Here is a 16877-nt window from a genome sequence, read left to right as displayed (position 1 = left end):
AACTAATCAAATAAAACCTAAAACATGCAAACTATCGTAAACGAAAACTAAAATAAACTAAACAAACTTCAAATAAATCAAAGTAATCAAAATAGAAACTAAATATGCAATATATAACAAAATCGAATTCAAGAAAGCAAGATTAACATGCAATATAGATCAAAAACATAAAATCAAATTTAAATAAATCAATTAAATTGCAATAAGAACCAAAATAATGGAAATTGAAATAAATTTGAATGAAATTTAACTAAAAAAAATAGAATAAACCCTAATAACATAAACCAATAATGATTAAGCAAGTGAACATTCAATAATAATCAAAACAATAAAAATCGAAACTAATAATGATCCAATTATGCAAAACCAAATGTAACCCTAATCAAATTATCATGCAATATAACTTAAATCAAAACCCTAATTCAATTCAAAACACGCAATTAAACCAAATTAAACTAAAATAGAAACTAAACCAATACACTAAACCCTAAAATAACAAAACCCTACTCTCATGCAATTTCTTAAAACCTTAATATAAAAATCCTAAAACAATTTAAACAAACCCTAAAAATCAAGTGAAAACACAATGACAAAAAGTTATTAAATAAATAAACACTTAAACCAAAAGAAACATGCAAGAACTGAACATATAAATCAAGATTTAAACCTAAACATGCAATCTTAACCAATTAAACTTAAACTGAAATTAAATCCAATCTTAAACAATATAACCAAAATCTTTAAGTCAAGATTAAACATGAAATTGCATAATTTGAACCAAAACAGAACATAAACCAAAAAGATCTAAACAAAAATAAAGCAAGAACATAATTTTCATGAACAAGAAAACAAAATCGAATAGGAAGAATTGAATTCTTGCTTGAAAAATCAAAGTTTAAAATCATGTAGAACTTTTCATTAATGCCGCCCATAAAGAATGGAATTAAAATACTTCATGCAATCCTACTACAAATAGGAATAAGAATACCAAACCAAGTAATAAAAGTAATTAGAATAGCCACCTTATCATGCCTCATCATCTTTCTTAACCAATAAGAAAACTCTTTATACCATGTCATCTACCAATAATTCTATGCATATGCACCTATATAAGCTACCACGGACTTGCAATCACTTGAAATTACAATTTTACCCTTCATTATTGCCAAAATTACCAACTTGAATCTTCCATGAATTTTCTTCATTCTTCTTCATTATTGCATCTTCCCTACTTTATTAAACTTCAAAAACCAATCTTGAATTTTGTTCCCATTCTTTAACTTCAAGATTTCCAAGAAAATTAAGATTCATCAAGAACTTCACAAGATTTCATATTACACATAAAAAATATCAAGATTGATCAAGAATCTTCAAGATTTACTTTTTTTTTTTAAGAAAACCTACAAAATAGAAAATTAAGTCATTTAGGAGTAAAAAGAATATTATTTTGTTAAGAACTAAGCAAAAATCAATCATTTAAGCACTAAAAACAAACCTAAATAAACTCTATTTAATAGAGTTATTAAATCGTCAAACTGGAACTTTTTCTTATTCTTAAGCAAAATAGAAATAAGCTAAAGCAGAAACTAACATGATAGAGATCACCACACACAACTCTCAATATTAGATTTTTATGAATCCTCAAAAATTGCAAAGTGAATATATCTTAAAAGAAAATCATAAGCACAGATCCAAAACAAAACTCATTCAAGAATAAGCTTGCATTCCAATCATAAATTTCAGTGTGTGTGTGAATAATCATTCTCAAATCAATGCGAGATATTCAACTAAAGCTAAGCAAACATGAAATCAACAAATCTCTTTAAAGCATGAATAAATTTCATAGGTTTGTTTTTTCACATACTCTCTCCACTAATGTAGCCACAACTTAACCAAAGATCAATAGGTCTTTATTAAGCTTATAATGTCAGGCTAAGGTTAAAGTATGATAAAGGAAAATTTAGGCTTATAAACCCTAACAACACATTACATAAGATCTACAGTTTTAATGAGAGCTTCTAAGAGAACATAATACCCCCAAACTTAAAATTTTTTTTCTTTATTTTCTTTTTCAATGGCAACTTTCTATTGATTTTACATGAATACTTTGCTGCTTTTCATTCTTTTCTTTTCTTTTTTTTCTACATTTCATTTTTCTTTCTTTGAAAAGTAATTTGTTAGCTTTTGCTTTTGCTTTTCTTTTACTTGAAAAGAATTTTTCACAACTTTCTTTTCAACTTCAACTCCAATTCCACCATTCATTCCCAATATAACATAGCTCTCATAATTTTTTAATTGATCCATATGCACATAGCGTAAGGTAGAAAGATAAAGATAATAATTCAAAGGGGTGGCTAATTATGTAGGAAAACAAAGAAAGGGGAATATATATATATAGCGTCAAAAGGGGTAACTAGGGATAATCATCATAAAGATTAGCTTGAAAGGCTCAAACGATCCAAAGATGGCCTAATCATCTCCCTAGTTAAGTGTGATCTAATATTTCATATCAAGAGATGCTCAAATAAATTCTAAAATAAGCACATAACTTTAAAGATCAATGAACTCCATATCTACATAAGCATCAACTAAACATACATGCATCTCAATGATCAAGACTAAGTGCTTAAGAATGTGAAAATATTATAATTAAAAAGAAACAAATTTAAGAATTCATCTCATATTTTCACTACATTCAATCATTTTTAAAAAGCTATGTTTGGATTCAATCAAAGTTATTATCATTAGATTTTGAAAAATAATCATTGGAAATGCAATAACTTTAAGCATGAAAAATTAAGCTCAAAATAAAAAATTTTGAAAATTTTGAAAGAATTGGCACAAAATTTCTCGCACATCAAATTTAAATGACACACTGTCCCCAATATGTAAAAATAAAAGCATAAAAGCATCAAAATGAAAAGTAAAAAGTGAAAAGTGAAAAGAAATACTCATTTAAAACCCAATGGCTGAATATGCCTTGAAGAAAATCTACCATTATTGAAACTGTCCTAGCTTCTTTGCACTTAATTTCTACCAAAAGAAAGAAAAAAATAGCATTACCTATTCTTAGGAAAATCAAAACAAACAAAAAATATGCTAAACTAAAATTTAAAAACTCGGGTTTCTTCTTAAGCAGCACTAGTTAGAGTCAAGCTTGACTAACTCTTTCTAGAACTCTTCAATCACTTTTGGGTTAGTCCCTTTTTTTCTTCCATAAAATAATAATTGGTCTTTCTCTTTTTCTTTTGTGGGCTCTAAAGGTTGGCCTTAGTTTTGGCTTGAGGACTTTTCCTTGGCCACCTTTTCCTTTGTCTTTCTTTTTCTACTCTCATTGTTTTTCTTTACTACATCATCAACCAAATCAAAATTGCTAAATCTAAAAACAATCTCCCTATTCTAAAATTTCAATGTGACTTCCCCTTTTTCAACGATAATTATAGCTCGAAATGTGACAAAAAATGGCCTTCCTAAGATAATAGGGATGCCCTCATCTTCTTCCATATCTATAACTAGAAAGTCAACTGTGAATGCATACTTATGTAATTTTATAAATACATTTTCCACTATTTCTAAAGGGAGCCGAGTAGAATTATCAACAGACTTTAAACAAGAAGGCATGGGCTTCAATTTCCCAATCCTTAACTTTTTGAAAACACATACAGGCAATATGTTAACCATGCTCTAAGATCACATAAAGCTTTATCAAAGTAAAGATTACCAATATAACAAGCAATAGAAAAATTCCTTGGATCATGAAGCTTTTGTGGTAAAATCGTTTGAAGCATAGCACTACACTATTTAGTAAGTGTAGCTTCCTTTAATTCTTCTAATAACTTATCCAAAGTGGGTTGTTTGATTTTTTCTACTAGATTAAATTACAGCCCTTCTCTTGTAGACATCATTATAGTTAACTTTATTTGGTCTTTACTCTCATTTGCCTTTTTTTTGTGATTTCTTCTTTCTTACTATCCTCTTCCTCACTTGGCTCATACTCTTTATCTTCATCTTTCTCTTCAATCTTTTTTTTTCACTAGGTTCTTCATCTATTTCATCATCCATGGCTTCCCCTGAATAAAGAACTTCCACAAAAACCCTTTTTGGCTCTTCCTCCTTTAGGGTAAAAATACTATTAACTTGTTCCTTACCTTGCCTTTTTGAGTTGTGCTCAGTATTGTTAGGTAAGGTTCCTTAGAGGCAATTAGTCAGGGCATTTACAAGCTGATCTACTTACACTTCAAGGTTCTTGATAAATGTTACTTGGTTTTGCAAAATCTAAGTGAACATCTTTTCCAATGATGATTTATTTTTTTAGAGTTATGGATGTGGATGGTATTGTTATAGTGGTGGTTGAAAACCGGTGGGTTAACATGTCTGTTATAATAATCAAAAGCTTACCTCTTGTTATTACCTTATGAAAAATTAGGATGTTGCTTCCACCCTCAATTGTAAGTACTAGAGTGCGGGTTGTATTTTTGCTTGGGTTGAGCAACATAATGAATTGGTTTTACTCTAATGGGACACCTACCTAAAGAATGGTTTCCCCTACAATTATCACAAGAAACAAAGGGATTTTGAATGGTATTTACATGGCTAGAAAAAAGGTTAGATCCTAGGTTTTCAATATTTTTGGTAATGGCTAAAACTTGTGAAGTTAAAGGATTAAATGCATCAAGCTCATATATCCCAGCAAGTTTCTTAGGCATAAACCACTCATTGGCCCATTCATAGTTATTGATGGCCATTTTTTCAATCAAATCATAAGGTTCATCAATTGACTTACTCATTAAAGCCTTATTACCAATAGTATCTATGGTGGTCCTAGCTTGACCTATTGACCCATTATAAAAAATTTAAACTTGCAACCATTAAGGTAAGCCATAGTGTGGACATTTCCTTAAAAGTGCCTTACACCTCTCCCGTGCATCAAAAAGAGATTCAGCCTCAAATTACTTAAAAGATGTAATGTTATTGCCCATCTTAGTTAGCTGTCTTTGATGGAGGAAAGAAACAAGTCAAGAATTTCTAAAATAGGACATCCCAAGTAGTAATCGAACCAATAAGTAGAGACATAAGCCAACTCTTCACTTATCTTTGAGAGAAGACAAAAAAAAAATATTTGTCTAATGGCATCATCAGTAGCGTCATTCTGTTTAAAAATATCACAAATGTTAAAGAAAGTAGTAAGATAAAGATTGGGTCACTCGGTAACCCATAAAACTGAATAGAGTTCTTAATCATATTAATAATATATGGTTTTAATTCAAATTTGTTAGCCTGAATGGCCAGCCTACTAATGCTAGGTTGAAAACCATCTAGCTGAATGACAACATAGTCCCTAAGTGTTCTATTATTTTCTTGTATTTGATTAGCCATAGATGAAACATAAGTTGTTTGCTTCTTACCTTTTTTTTTTTTTTTTATCTTTTTAGATGTTTTCTCAATCTATTTATCTAAGGGTACTAAATTAAAAGCTTCAATTATTGGCATACAAAATAAGAATAACCAAACAAATTAAAAATAAGAAAAATAAAATCTAATCTACAAGTAGAGAAATTGGTATTGATATTGTGAATACTCATCCAACAATTTCCGATAACAATGCTAAAAACTTAATAGGCCATTTGCAAACGTACAAAATCATACAAGCAATATAATGATAAGAATAAAAGTATTATCCCATAGAGATTGTATATATGAGATCACAAGTAATAAAATTGTATATCTCAAACTTATACTTAGATAAACCAAAACAAAGATAATATAAACTAATCAAATAAAACCTAAAACATGAAAATTATCATAAGCCAAAACTAAAATATACTAAATAAAATTCAAATAAATCAAACTAATCAAAATAGAAACTAAATATGCAATATATAGCAAAACTGAATTCAATAAAACAAGATTAACATGCAACATAGATCAAAAACATAAAATCGAATTCAAATAAATCAATTAACATGCAATAAGAACTAAAACAATGGAAACCAAATCAATTTGAATGAAATTTAAGTAAATAGAATTAGAATAAACCCTAATAACGTAAACCAACAATGATTAAGCAATTGAACATACAATAACAACCAAAACACTAAAAATCAAGAATAATAAAGATCCAATTATGCAAAACCCAATATAATCCTAATCAAATTATCATGCAAATCATGTAATATAACTTAAACCAAAACCATAATTCAATTCTAAAACATGCAATAACCTTAATTTAACTTTTAAACATGCAATTAAACAAAATTAAACAAAAACAGAAACTAAACCAATATACTAAACCCTAAAATAACAAAACCCTAATCTCATGCAATTTCTTAAAACCTTAATATAAAAATCCTAAAACAATTTAAACAAACCCTAAAAATCAAGTGAAAACACAATGACAAAAACTTATTAAATAAATAAACACTTAAACCAAAAGATACATGCAAGAACTAAACATATAAATCAAGATTTAAACCTAAACATGCAATCTAAACTAATTAGACTTAAACTGAAATTAAATCCAATCTTAGACAATATAAGTAAAATCTTTAAATCAAGATTAAACATGCAATTGAATAATTTTGACCAAAATAGAACATAAACCAAATAGATCTAAACAAAAATAAAGCAAAAATGAAAATTTCATGAGCAAGAAAACAAAACCGAATAAAAGAATTGAATCTTGAAACCAATAACCAAACTGATTTAAAAAGAACTTTAAAACCAGAATTTAATTGCTTAAAAACTTAAAAATAATGTAACTAAACTGATCTTGAAAACCAAAAAAATTAAAAGAACAATAAATATTTTTTTAAAAAAATCTTCAAAACTAAAGAAAGCTTAAGAGAACTTAAAGCAAGAAAACTAAAAAATCACTAACAAGTTGGTCTGTCACCCTAACCCCTTACTTATACACCTTTCGTAAGATGTAAACATGTATTTATTTAAAAGCATAAGAATCCCTAAGTAAGTTCATCTAATAAGGGAACTCAAGAAAGTTTTTCATAGTTTCGATTGGACTTAGACTATTCAATCTAAGAATGCCTCTTATAGTTGACTTGAACTAGAACTCTTTAAAAGAAAGCTTTTACGTCATTCTTGACTTTTAAATCATATCCATCATCTAGCAACTATTATCATGCATAAAATAAAGCCACAACTAAATCTTGCTTACTAAGAATTGTATTTGGCAAACATGAAGTAAATCTTCTTGAATGTTGCTTCAAATTCTTCAATCTTGAATCCACCATGTACCCCACAACTTGCTTTGAATTCTTGCTTGAAAAATTAGAGTTTAAAATCATGTAGAACTTTTCATTAACGCCACCCATAAAGAATGGAATTAAAATGCTTCATACAATCCTATTTCAAGTAGGAATAAGAATACCAAATCCTAATCCATATAGGAAATCCAAATCTAAATAGAAAAAATAATTAGAATTGCCACCTCATCATGCCACATCATTTTTTTTAACCAATAAGAAAACTTTTTATGCATGTCATCCATCAGTAATCCCATGCATATGCACCTACATGAGCTACCATAGACTACAGTCACTTGAAATTACAATTCTACCATTCATTATTGTTGAAATTATCAACTTGAATCTTACATGAATTCTTTTCATTCTTCTATAAGATTGCATCTTTCCTACTCCATTGAACTTTATAAAACCAATCTTGAAGTTAAAGAATGGAACCAATCTTGAACTTCTTTGCCATTCTTTAACTTCAAGATTTCCAATAAAATCATGATTCATTAAGATTATAGAGGTTCAGTTCTTTAAGAAAATCATTAAAATTCATCAAGAATCTTTAAGATTTACTCTTTTCTTTAAAAAAAAACCTATAAAATACCAAATTAAGTCATTTAGGAGTAAAAAAACATTATTTTGCTAAAAGCTAAGCAAAAATCAATCATTTAAACACTAAAAATAAGCTTAAATAACTCTATTTATAGAGTTATCATTAACTCAAATTTTATAACTAATTCATCAAATGCATCTTACAATTCGTCAAAAGTATAAAAGCTTCAATCATAAGAGTTAGAGGTTAGCTTAGACTCTTTAAAAACCATATAGCATGAAACATTTTGGTTTGTGAAGTAGCTTGTAGTTAGCTCCTCTTCTTTTTGTTATTTTCCCATACGTCTCTTCAAGCTTGTCCCATATCTCTTTAGAGATTGAGTAATTTGAGACTATGTTGAAGTTGTAAGAGTTTAGAGATCTATAAAGAAAGCACTTGGCCTTGGAATCATCTAGGATTTGCTTCATATACTTTGCATATTTGGAAGGAGTTACAAGTCTTCTATTTTATCATAAATCATGTTCCAACATTATGAGCTATTATGAAAGTTTTCATTTGTATTTTCCATTCCAATAGCTTATATTTATCAAACTTGGGAACTTTAAGAACTTCTTCACCATTTTGAAAAATACATTGAGCTATAGAATAGAGTCCAAGCTTTGATACTAATTGTTAACTCAAGTGTAGATAATAATCCAAATGGGGGGTGCATTAGATTGTTTCCAAAATGTTTTCCCGAAAATAAATTTTTAAATAAATGTAAATAGGAAATAAAAAATATAAGAAAATTAAAAAATTAAAAAAGAAATAAACATTGATGAATATAAAAGAGTAGGGATAGAGAAATGAAACTCAAAGATTTATAAAGGTTTAGTCATTCTCCAAAGGCACCTACGTCCTCTCCCTTAGCTTTATTTGCCAAGAATTTTAATTTGCTAGTTGAAAACTCTCTTACAAGAAGCAATCCCTACTTTTTGAAGGCTTAGATAGCAACCTCTACCTATTTGTAGGATTCTACCCAATATCACTGTAAAGCTCTTTCTCACTACAAAGCTTAAATATCACTATAAAGCTTCCAAGATGATACTATACATTTTGCTTTCTAATTCCAAAATGATACTATACCTTTTGTTCTCTAATTCCTTTTTGAATACAAGGGCTTATGCAAACTAGTAAAGAGCTCCAATATGTAAGTGTTTACTAAGGTTAAGTATAAAGAATGAGACAAGAAAGATAAAGATAATCCGATACAAAAATGTGAATAATTATAGCTTTAATCTTTACAAAACTCTTGAATTCTTAAGAAAATGAATGTAAGGCTTGTTGGTGCTTGTTTTCTTCTTTCTTTTGGCTTCAATAGTGTGTTAGAGTACCCAATTTATAGAGAATATGAGTTTGTATCCATTAGGGATGTTTGAAAAATGGAAGTAGCCATTGTTCCTTGAAAAAACTAGTTGCTAGAAGCATTTTGGGTAAGACCTAATCAATCTGTTTTGGCAGGGAATCAATCCATTTTTGGACCTGATTGATCCATTACTCTGGGGGATCGATCCATTTTGGTTTCTTAAAATCTTGTGCCTTTCTAGATAAAAAATTGATTGATTTTGTTTTATAGGGAATTAATCCATTTTGTGAAACCCTAGACCTCCATTTTGTAAAGACTTCTAATAGGTAAGTGTTAACTAAGATTAAGTATAAAGAATGATACAAGAAAGGTAAAAATAACCTAGATAGAAGAATAAGAATAATTATAGCTCTAATCTTTACAAAACTCTTGAATTCTTAAGAAAATAAATGTAAGGCTTATTGGTGCTTGTTCTCTTCTTTCTTTGAGCTTCAATGGTGTGTTAGAATGCCCAATTTATAGAGAATATGAGTTTGGATCCATTAAGGATGTTTGGAAAATGGAAATAGCCATTGTTCCTTAAAAAAACTAGCTGCTGAAAGCATTTTGGGCAAGACTTAATCGATCTGTTTCGATAGGGAATCCACCCATTTTTTGACCTAATTGATCCATTACTCTGGAGGATCAATCTATTTTGGCTGTGTTGAAATCTCATGGCTTTCTAGATAAAAAATCAATTGATCTTGTTTTATAAGGAATTGATCCATTTTTTGAAACCCTAGACCTCCATTTTGTAAAGACCTCTAATAGGTAAGTGTTTACTAAGGTTAAGTATAAAGAATGATACAAGAAAGACAAAGATAACGTAGATACAAGAATAGGAATAATTATAGCTCTAATATTTACAAAACTCTTAAATTCTTAAGAAAATGAATGTAAGGCTTGTCGGTGCTTGTTTTCTTCTTTTTTTTAGCTTCAATGGTGTGTTGGAGTGCCCAATTTATCTAGAATATGAGTTTGTATCCATTACGAATATTTGGAAAATGGAAATAGCCATTGTTCTTTAAAAAAACTAGCTGCTGAAAGCATTTTGGGCAAGACCTAATCGATCTGTTTTGGTAGGGAATCAATCCATTTTTAGACCTGATTAATCTATTACTCTGAGGGATTGATCTATTTTGGCTATCTAAAAATCTCGTGGCCTTTTAGATAAAAAATCAATTGATCTTGTTTTATAAAGAATTGATCCATTTTGTGAAACCTTAATCCTTTATTTTGTAAAGACCTTTAATAGGTAAGTGTTTACTAAGATTAAGTATAAAGAATGATACAAGAAAGACAAAAATAGCTTGGAAACAAGAATGGGAATAATTATAGCTCTAATCTTTATAAAACTCTTGAATTCTTAAGAAAATGAATGTAAGGCTTGTTGGTACTTGTTCTCTTCTTCTTTTTTTTTTGCTTCAATGGTGTGTTAGAGTGCCCAATTTATAGAGAATATGAGTTTGTATCCATTAGGGATGTTTGGAGAATGGAAATAGCCATTGTTCTTTCAAAAAACTAACTGTTAGAAGTATTTTAGGCAAGACCTAATCGATTTGTTTTAGTAGGGAATCAATCCATTTTTGGACTTGATTGATCCATTACTCTGGGGGATTGATCTATTTTAGCTGTCTTGAAATCTCATGGCTTTCTAGATAAAAAATCGATTGATCTTGTTTTATAAGGAATTGATCCCTTTTGTGAAACCTTAGACCTCCATTTTGTAAAGACCTCTAATAGGTAAATGTTTACTAAGGTTAAGTATAAAGAATGATACAAGAAAGACAAAGATAACTTGGATACAAGAATGGGAATAATTATAACTCTAATCTTTACAAAACTCTTGAATTCTAAAAAAATGAATGTAAAGCTTGTTGGTGATTGTTCTCTTCTTTCTTTTGGCTTCAATGATGTGTTGGAGTGCCCAATTTATAAAGAATATGAGTTTGTATCCATTAGGGATGTTGGGAAAATGGAAATAGCCATTGTTCCTTCAAAAAACTAGTTATTGAAAGCATTTTGGGTATGACCTAATCGATCTATTTTGCTTGGGAATCAATCCATTTTTTGACCTGATTGATCCATTACTCTGGGGGATCGATCTATTTTGGCTATCTTGAAATCTTGTGGCTTTCTAGATAAAAAATCAATTGATCTTGTTTTATAAGGAATTGATCCATTTTGTGAAACCCTTGACTTGATCGACTTTATATCTTAGGGGATTGATTTATTTTTGCAAAATTCAAACTTGAAACCTTTCTACCTAAAAACTTAATTAATCCTTTTTATCAAGAGATTGATCCATTTTTCTAGATGATCAATCTTGTTTATAAGGGGATTGATCCATTCTTTTCAATTTTGCATAAAATGTGCTTTAATCAAAGGAAAAAGTTTATTTTTTTATTTCAAATCATTTTTCATCTACAAATAGTTGAAAAATTTTTCTTTTTCAATTCAAAGCAATTTGTTCCAAGTTTTAGCGAACTAAATATTATTTTAGAAAACATATAATTTATTTAGTATTAAAAATAATAATCATAAGAATATGTACTAAATAAATCTTTTCTAGTCAAAAATCATTTTCCAAAATATTTTTCATTTCAAACATATTATTTATTTAGTACCAAAAAAATAATAAAACTTAAGAATATGTACTAAATAAATCTTTTTTAAAATCTTAATCAAGTTTATTTAGCTTAGTGTTTTGTCATTTCAATTTAAGGATAAATTCAAGGCTAACAAAACTTTTTATAACTCGACCTAAAGAATTTTGTCTTTATTTATATATATCATTTACTTTAGCAAATTAAAGAGGAAAAGGCCAAAAAAAGTACCGAAGAAACAATATATTTGAAGAATAATCTTGATTAAGGGTTTTAATTGTAATTAAGAAAAAGGTGGATTTGAGCCTTTGTTCTATAAAAGAACTTAGGTTCAAAATTTGTTTGAACTTGATAGAATTTTATCTTCATCGTTATGTTCAAATAGTCAAACTTGAAGAAAAGATATTTGATACTGGATTGAGCAAAGCTAATTGGTTAAATATACTAATAAAGGCAATTTAAAATAATTTATTTGAACTCTTATTAAAAAAGTTGAAGTTTAAGATTAATTTCATTGTATTGAATGTATATTATAAAAGAAAGGTGAAACTGAAAATATATATTATTAAAAGATAATTTTGATTGTTCTCTTAGAATTTACTTGGGTTTTTTTATTTTAATAATAATTCAATTTTTTTGTGGTTCAGTATTTATTTTTGAATTTATGCAGTAACATCTCTTTTTCCTTTTGATTTTTATAAGTTTGTTTAAAACTTAACAATTCTATCATGTTATTACAATATGATTGTTTTCTTTGAGAGAATGTTGATTTTGATAAATGTGTTTCTAATGTTATCTCAAGTAAGAAATTCATTTTTATTTGTTTGAAAAAAGGTTTTTACTTAATTATGTTAGGATTTCTTATAATTTTGTTAATTACTTAATTTCTTATAAAATTTTGATAAACAAAAAAAAAAAATTCCTATTACCTGAAGTTGGAGCCAAAAGTCAGTTAATTTTGTTGATTTTAGTTTATGTTGATTCTGGTGAATAAGATGATTGGGGCAAATGTGACATTGGTGGTATATGATGCTTGGAAGGAGTTTGTCATTGGTTTTGCAATAATAACAACAGTTTAGTAAAAGTAGATACAAATATAGCCAGCTATAAATATACTATTTAAAATTGTTGTCCCAAAGTCACCTTAAGTATATTAATAGGAGGTTCATTACACTAAAATAGGATATTTGGGATTAACTTGTAATCATACTTTTCATCAAATGTTAAAATCTATACAAAAATTCAAAATTCATATTCTATACAAATTTTTTATTAAACAATTGCGTAGAATGCCTAAGATTAACTTCCTACAAACACTTGGATCATGAAATCGATGGTGGACAAACCAGATTAAGTAATGAAAGTGGAGTATAGCAAGGTTTGAGTACGTTTTTTTATATGTGATTCTTTAAAATTAGTTTTAGTATTCTTAAAAAAGAATTTGGTCTTTACAGATTACAAGAGCTCTTGAAAGGCTAATAAAGAAAAGATAAAGATATAGGAAGAGAAAAGGATCAAGTATGTCTCACTAGGCTTCATGAACTAATTTTACAACCTTCACAAGCTAATAAATTTCATTAAGTAATTATAATAGCACTTAGATTGCATTTTATTGAAAGCCTTGACTTGATACATTGCACTAAGTAATTATAATATGACTCAAATTCTTATAAAAAGTGGTTTTGCATGTGTTGTAATGTAAGTCCATAGATGGATGACTTTTAGAAGGTTTCTAAACCTATGTACCATTGTTTCATTTGTCAAGTAATTATAGGTTAACCTCTGTCAAATAAAACCAAACATTAATATTTTAATTAGGTGGCTATTTGATTAAGATTTTTTTTATCTCTTTTGCATTTTTCTTGAAGCATAATGAAAAAATTGATTCATATAGCTCTCAGTCAACATTCTAATCTATCTTTAAAAAAAAGTAAAAAATTTTTTGAATGTTAAACATCCTTTTGTTTACTACCTCGTTTCCTTTATATTTCCTTTATCTTATGTTAATTTAAATGTTTATTTTAACTTTTAGTGCAAATTGTTCAAGGAGATATGAGATCTCAACTAATTTTAGAGTATTTAATGCTATATTTTTTATATGATTCTAATTCCCATGCTTCAATGATTTATGAAATGGTTTTTTTTTTCCTTTGGATTTATTTAAGAAAGTTAAGAAAGAAGATAGAACCAAAAAGGAGGTAAGAAAAATGTAAAATGGATTAACTATTTAATTTTAAAATTACAATTTTGCATCAAAGTTCATTCAATTTCTTACTATTTATAGGATTTTTTTATTTTGTTAACTGCAAATAAAGATGAGCTCTTTTCTTTTCATTTAGGTAATGATGTTCTAGAGTATCTACTGCTATCTTTTTTATATGATTTTAATTGCTATACCTTAGTGATTTATGAATTATGAATGTAGCTTTTTTTATTTGGATTTATTTTGTTGTTTGATTGCAAAGAGAATTGAGAGAAGGAAGAGTAGAAAAAAAGGTAAAATATATGTGTTTTAATTAGGAGTTTATGTTGTTACTATGTTTTGTGTTTTGATGTTATTTGCTCCTATGTTATGTAAAAAAAGGTAGTGACATTTTAGAGTGTTTTGCTTTTATAGATGAACCATGTTCACAAGAAAATCCTTATTCTTATCCATAATAGTATACTTGTTTATGATCACTCATTCAGGTTCAGTGCATTGATGAGTTTTGGCATGATAAATCTCTTTTACTTCTTTCTAATCCTTGCCAAAGAGCCATTGCTAGATTTTGGGTTGATTTTGTTAACAAAAAGTTCTGTCTTTTCTTTCTTTTTATGACTTTTTTAAATCTAAGTTTCTCTGATTTGGCTAGATTAACTTTGAGCTGAAAAAAAATGTATTTACCAACTATTGAACCAAATATTGACAAGCATTTTTCTTGATAATATAGAACCTATTGTGCCTAAATTATTGTTTGATGAAAATGGTGATATATGACATTGGGAGGAAAATATGGACAACTAAGGGAGAAGAACATGCAACATAATAGAAAGAATTTATTGAGAGCCAAAAACCATTAAAAGGAAAGCTTGGATACAAACCTTACTTTGATGGAGAAACCTTGGCTATGTGAATGTTGCTCTTGTTACATTTTTATTGATTACATGATAAAACAAATTAATTTTCTCAAAGTTAATTTTCTAATTGGATTTGTTAATCATTTGAAACTAAATACATAAAAAGAATCTCATATGCATTTACATTCATCTTTTGGTATTCCTGGTCTAAGCTTGATTTTAGATTTTTTTTTATGGTTCTACTTTCTTTTAATGCTTGATAGTATTTTTACTACTATACTCTTACATTAAGATAATTAGATTGTGAATCAAATTAGAATAATATAACTAAAAGCATGAACATGAAGATGTTGGGTGATTGGGTAGTTTTGTTTGGTACGAGAATCTATATTTTTACTATTAATTCTATTTTTTAGATTGTTTTGGCTTGAAGATAATGTTGGATTTTCTTGCTTTTTTTTTGTTGCTATTTTGAGATGACTTTTGTTTGTTACATATTTATTTTTTGAAAGCTGATGACTTAGAGGTGTTTGTCAAAATGCTTCTTTGAATTTCATCATATTGCATGGTTATAGTTCTTTACAAGACAAGTGATGTACACAAAAGGTTGTTGCCTTGCTATGATTAATCGTGTAAAATGTACAAGATTTATGTTTCAAAACAACCTTATCAAGCAAATTCACTAGAATTATGCATGTTTGTGTGTTGGCTAATTTGGTATAATAGGAATCAATGACTCTATAAAATGGTGTGTGATATATTGAAGCAATGGGTGGTGAAACAAAGGAGATTTATTGATGATAGGCTCAAATCATATTAAACTAAGAGTGACAATGAAACAAAAGCCAACTACCTATAGTGGGAGTTTACAAGCTAAACGTAGATGCCTCATTTAAAACAAGTGAGAATTAAGCTAGATTGGACATGGTTATACAAGATTGGAATGGTCAAATGCTTTGCTCAGTAGTGACACCAATTGGTTTTGTGGAAAACATTTTACATGTAGACGTATGGACAAAGAATGGAAATGTTAAAGTTAGCCTATGAGAAATGAATGAAAAGGTTAGAGGTGGAGAGTGATTTGCTATTAACCATTAAAGAAATCAATAGATTGGACACGTCGTACTGGGTGAGTGGAAATTTAATATCTCATATTAAAATTCTGAGCTTTGTATGCTTTTTTAGTTATATGCGTATTAACGCTAATAAGCTAGCTCATGATCTAGCTAAAGTAGAGTGTCAGATGGAAACTTCTAAAAGTTGGAGGGGTCTTTCCCAAGTTATCTTTGTAATCCTAGCTCTATTATTTAATGAACTATTGATTCTTTATTAAAAAAATTTAGATGCTTATGGCAAATGATAGTTTTCAAATAATGATTGTCTTTGAACCAAATTACTCATTTTAAAATGTCTCTAAGCTCTTTGAAAAATTATTATAATGAAAAGGATCTTACTTTTTTAATGCACTTTTAAATTGTTTCTGGCTTACATTTTGAACTCCTTTATTGCATTTATTTATGTTTATAGGCGATATTTTGAATTTCGTTATGCTAACTGTTAATGTTTCTACCTTATTTTTTGAACTCCCTAATAGCTAACAGTTTATATTTGTTGATTGCATTTCCAATGATCTTATGGTACTTTTAGCAGTTTTTTATGCATATTATGTTCTATGTAGATTAATAACTGAATAAATATAATTTTTTATTGAAAAAACTCGACCCCAAGCAAAGAAAAGGATAAATTCTAGCAAATAGTAATACTTTTATCCAATATATTGAAAATCTTTGAATAAAATTATCAATATTGTATTTAATACATACTACTATTTTACGAAGCTATGAGAAATTACAAGAAATTACAGTCATGATCAAATATTTCATCTATATAAAAAATCAATGTATCAATTATGATTTTAATTTTAATTTTTAAGGAGGAATCAATTTATACAATATAAAACTAAAAGAATTTTACATATATTTTCTAACTCTTGATTTTAATAAATCAAGGAATGAGATTCTTAATTT

The sequence above is a fragment of the Durio zibethinus genome, chromosome 1 (assembly GCF_047325235.1).
Source record: "Durio zibethinus cultivar Kanyao isolate XHJ-2024 chromosome 1, ASM4732523v1, whole genome shotgun sequence".
Classification (NCBI taxonomy): Eukaryota; Viridiplantae; Streptophyta; class Magnoliopsida; order Malvales; family Malvaceae; genus Durio; species Durio zibethinus.
This window is presented reverse-complemented; position numbering follows the sequence as displayed.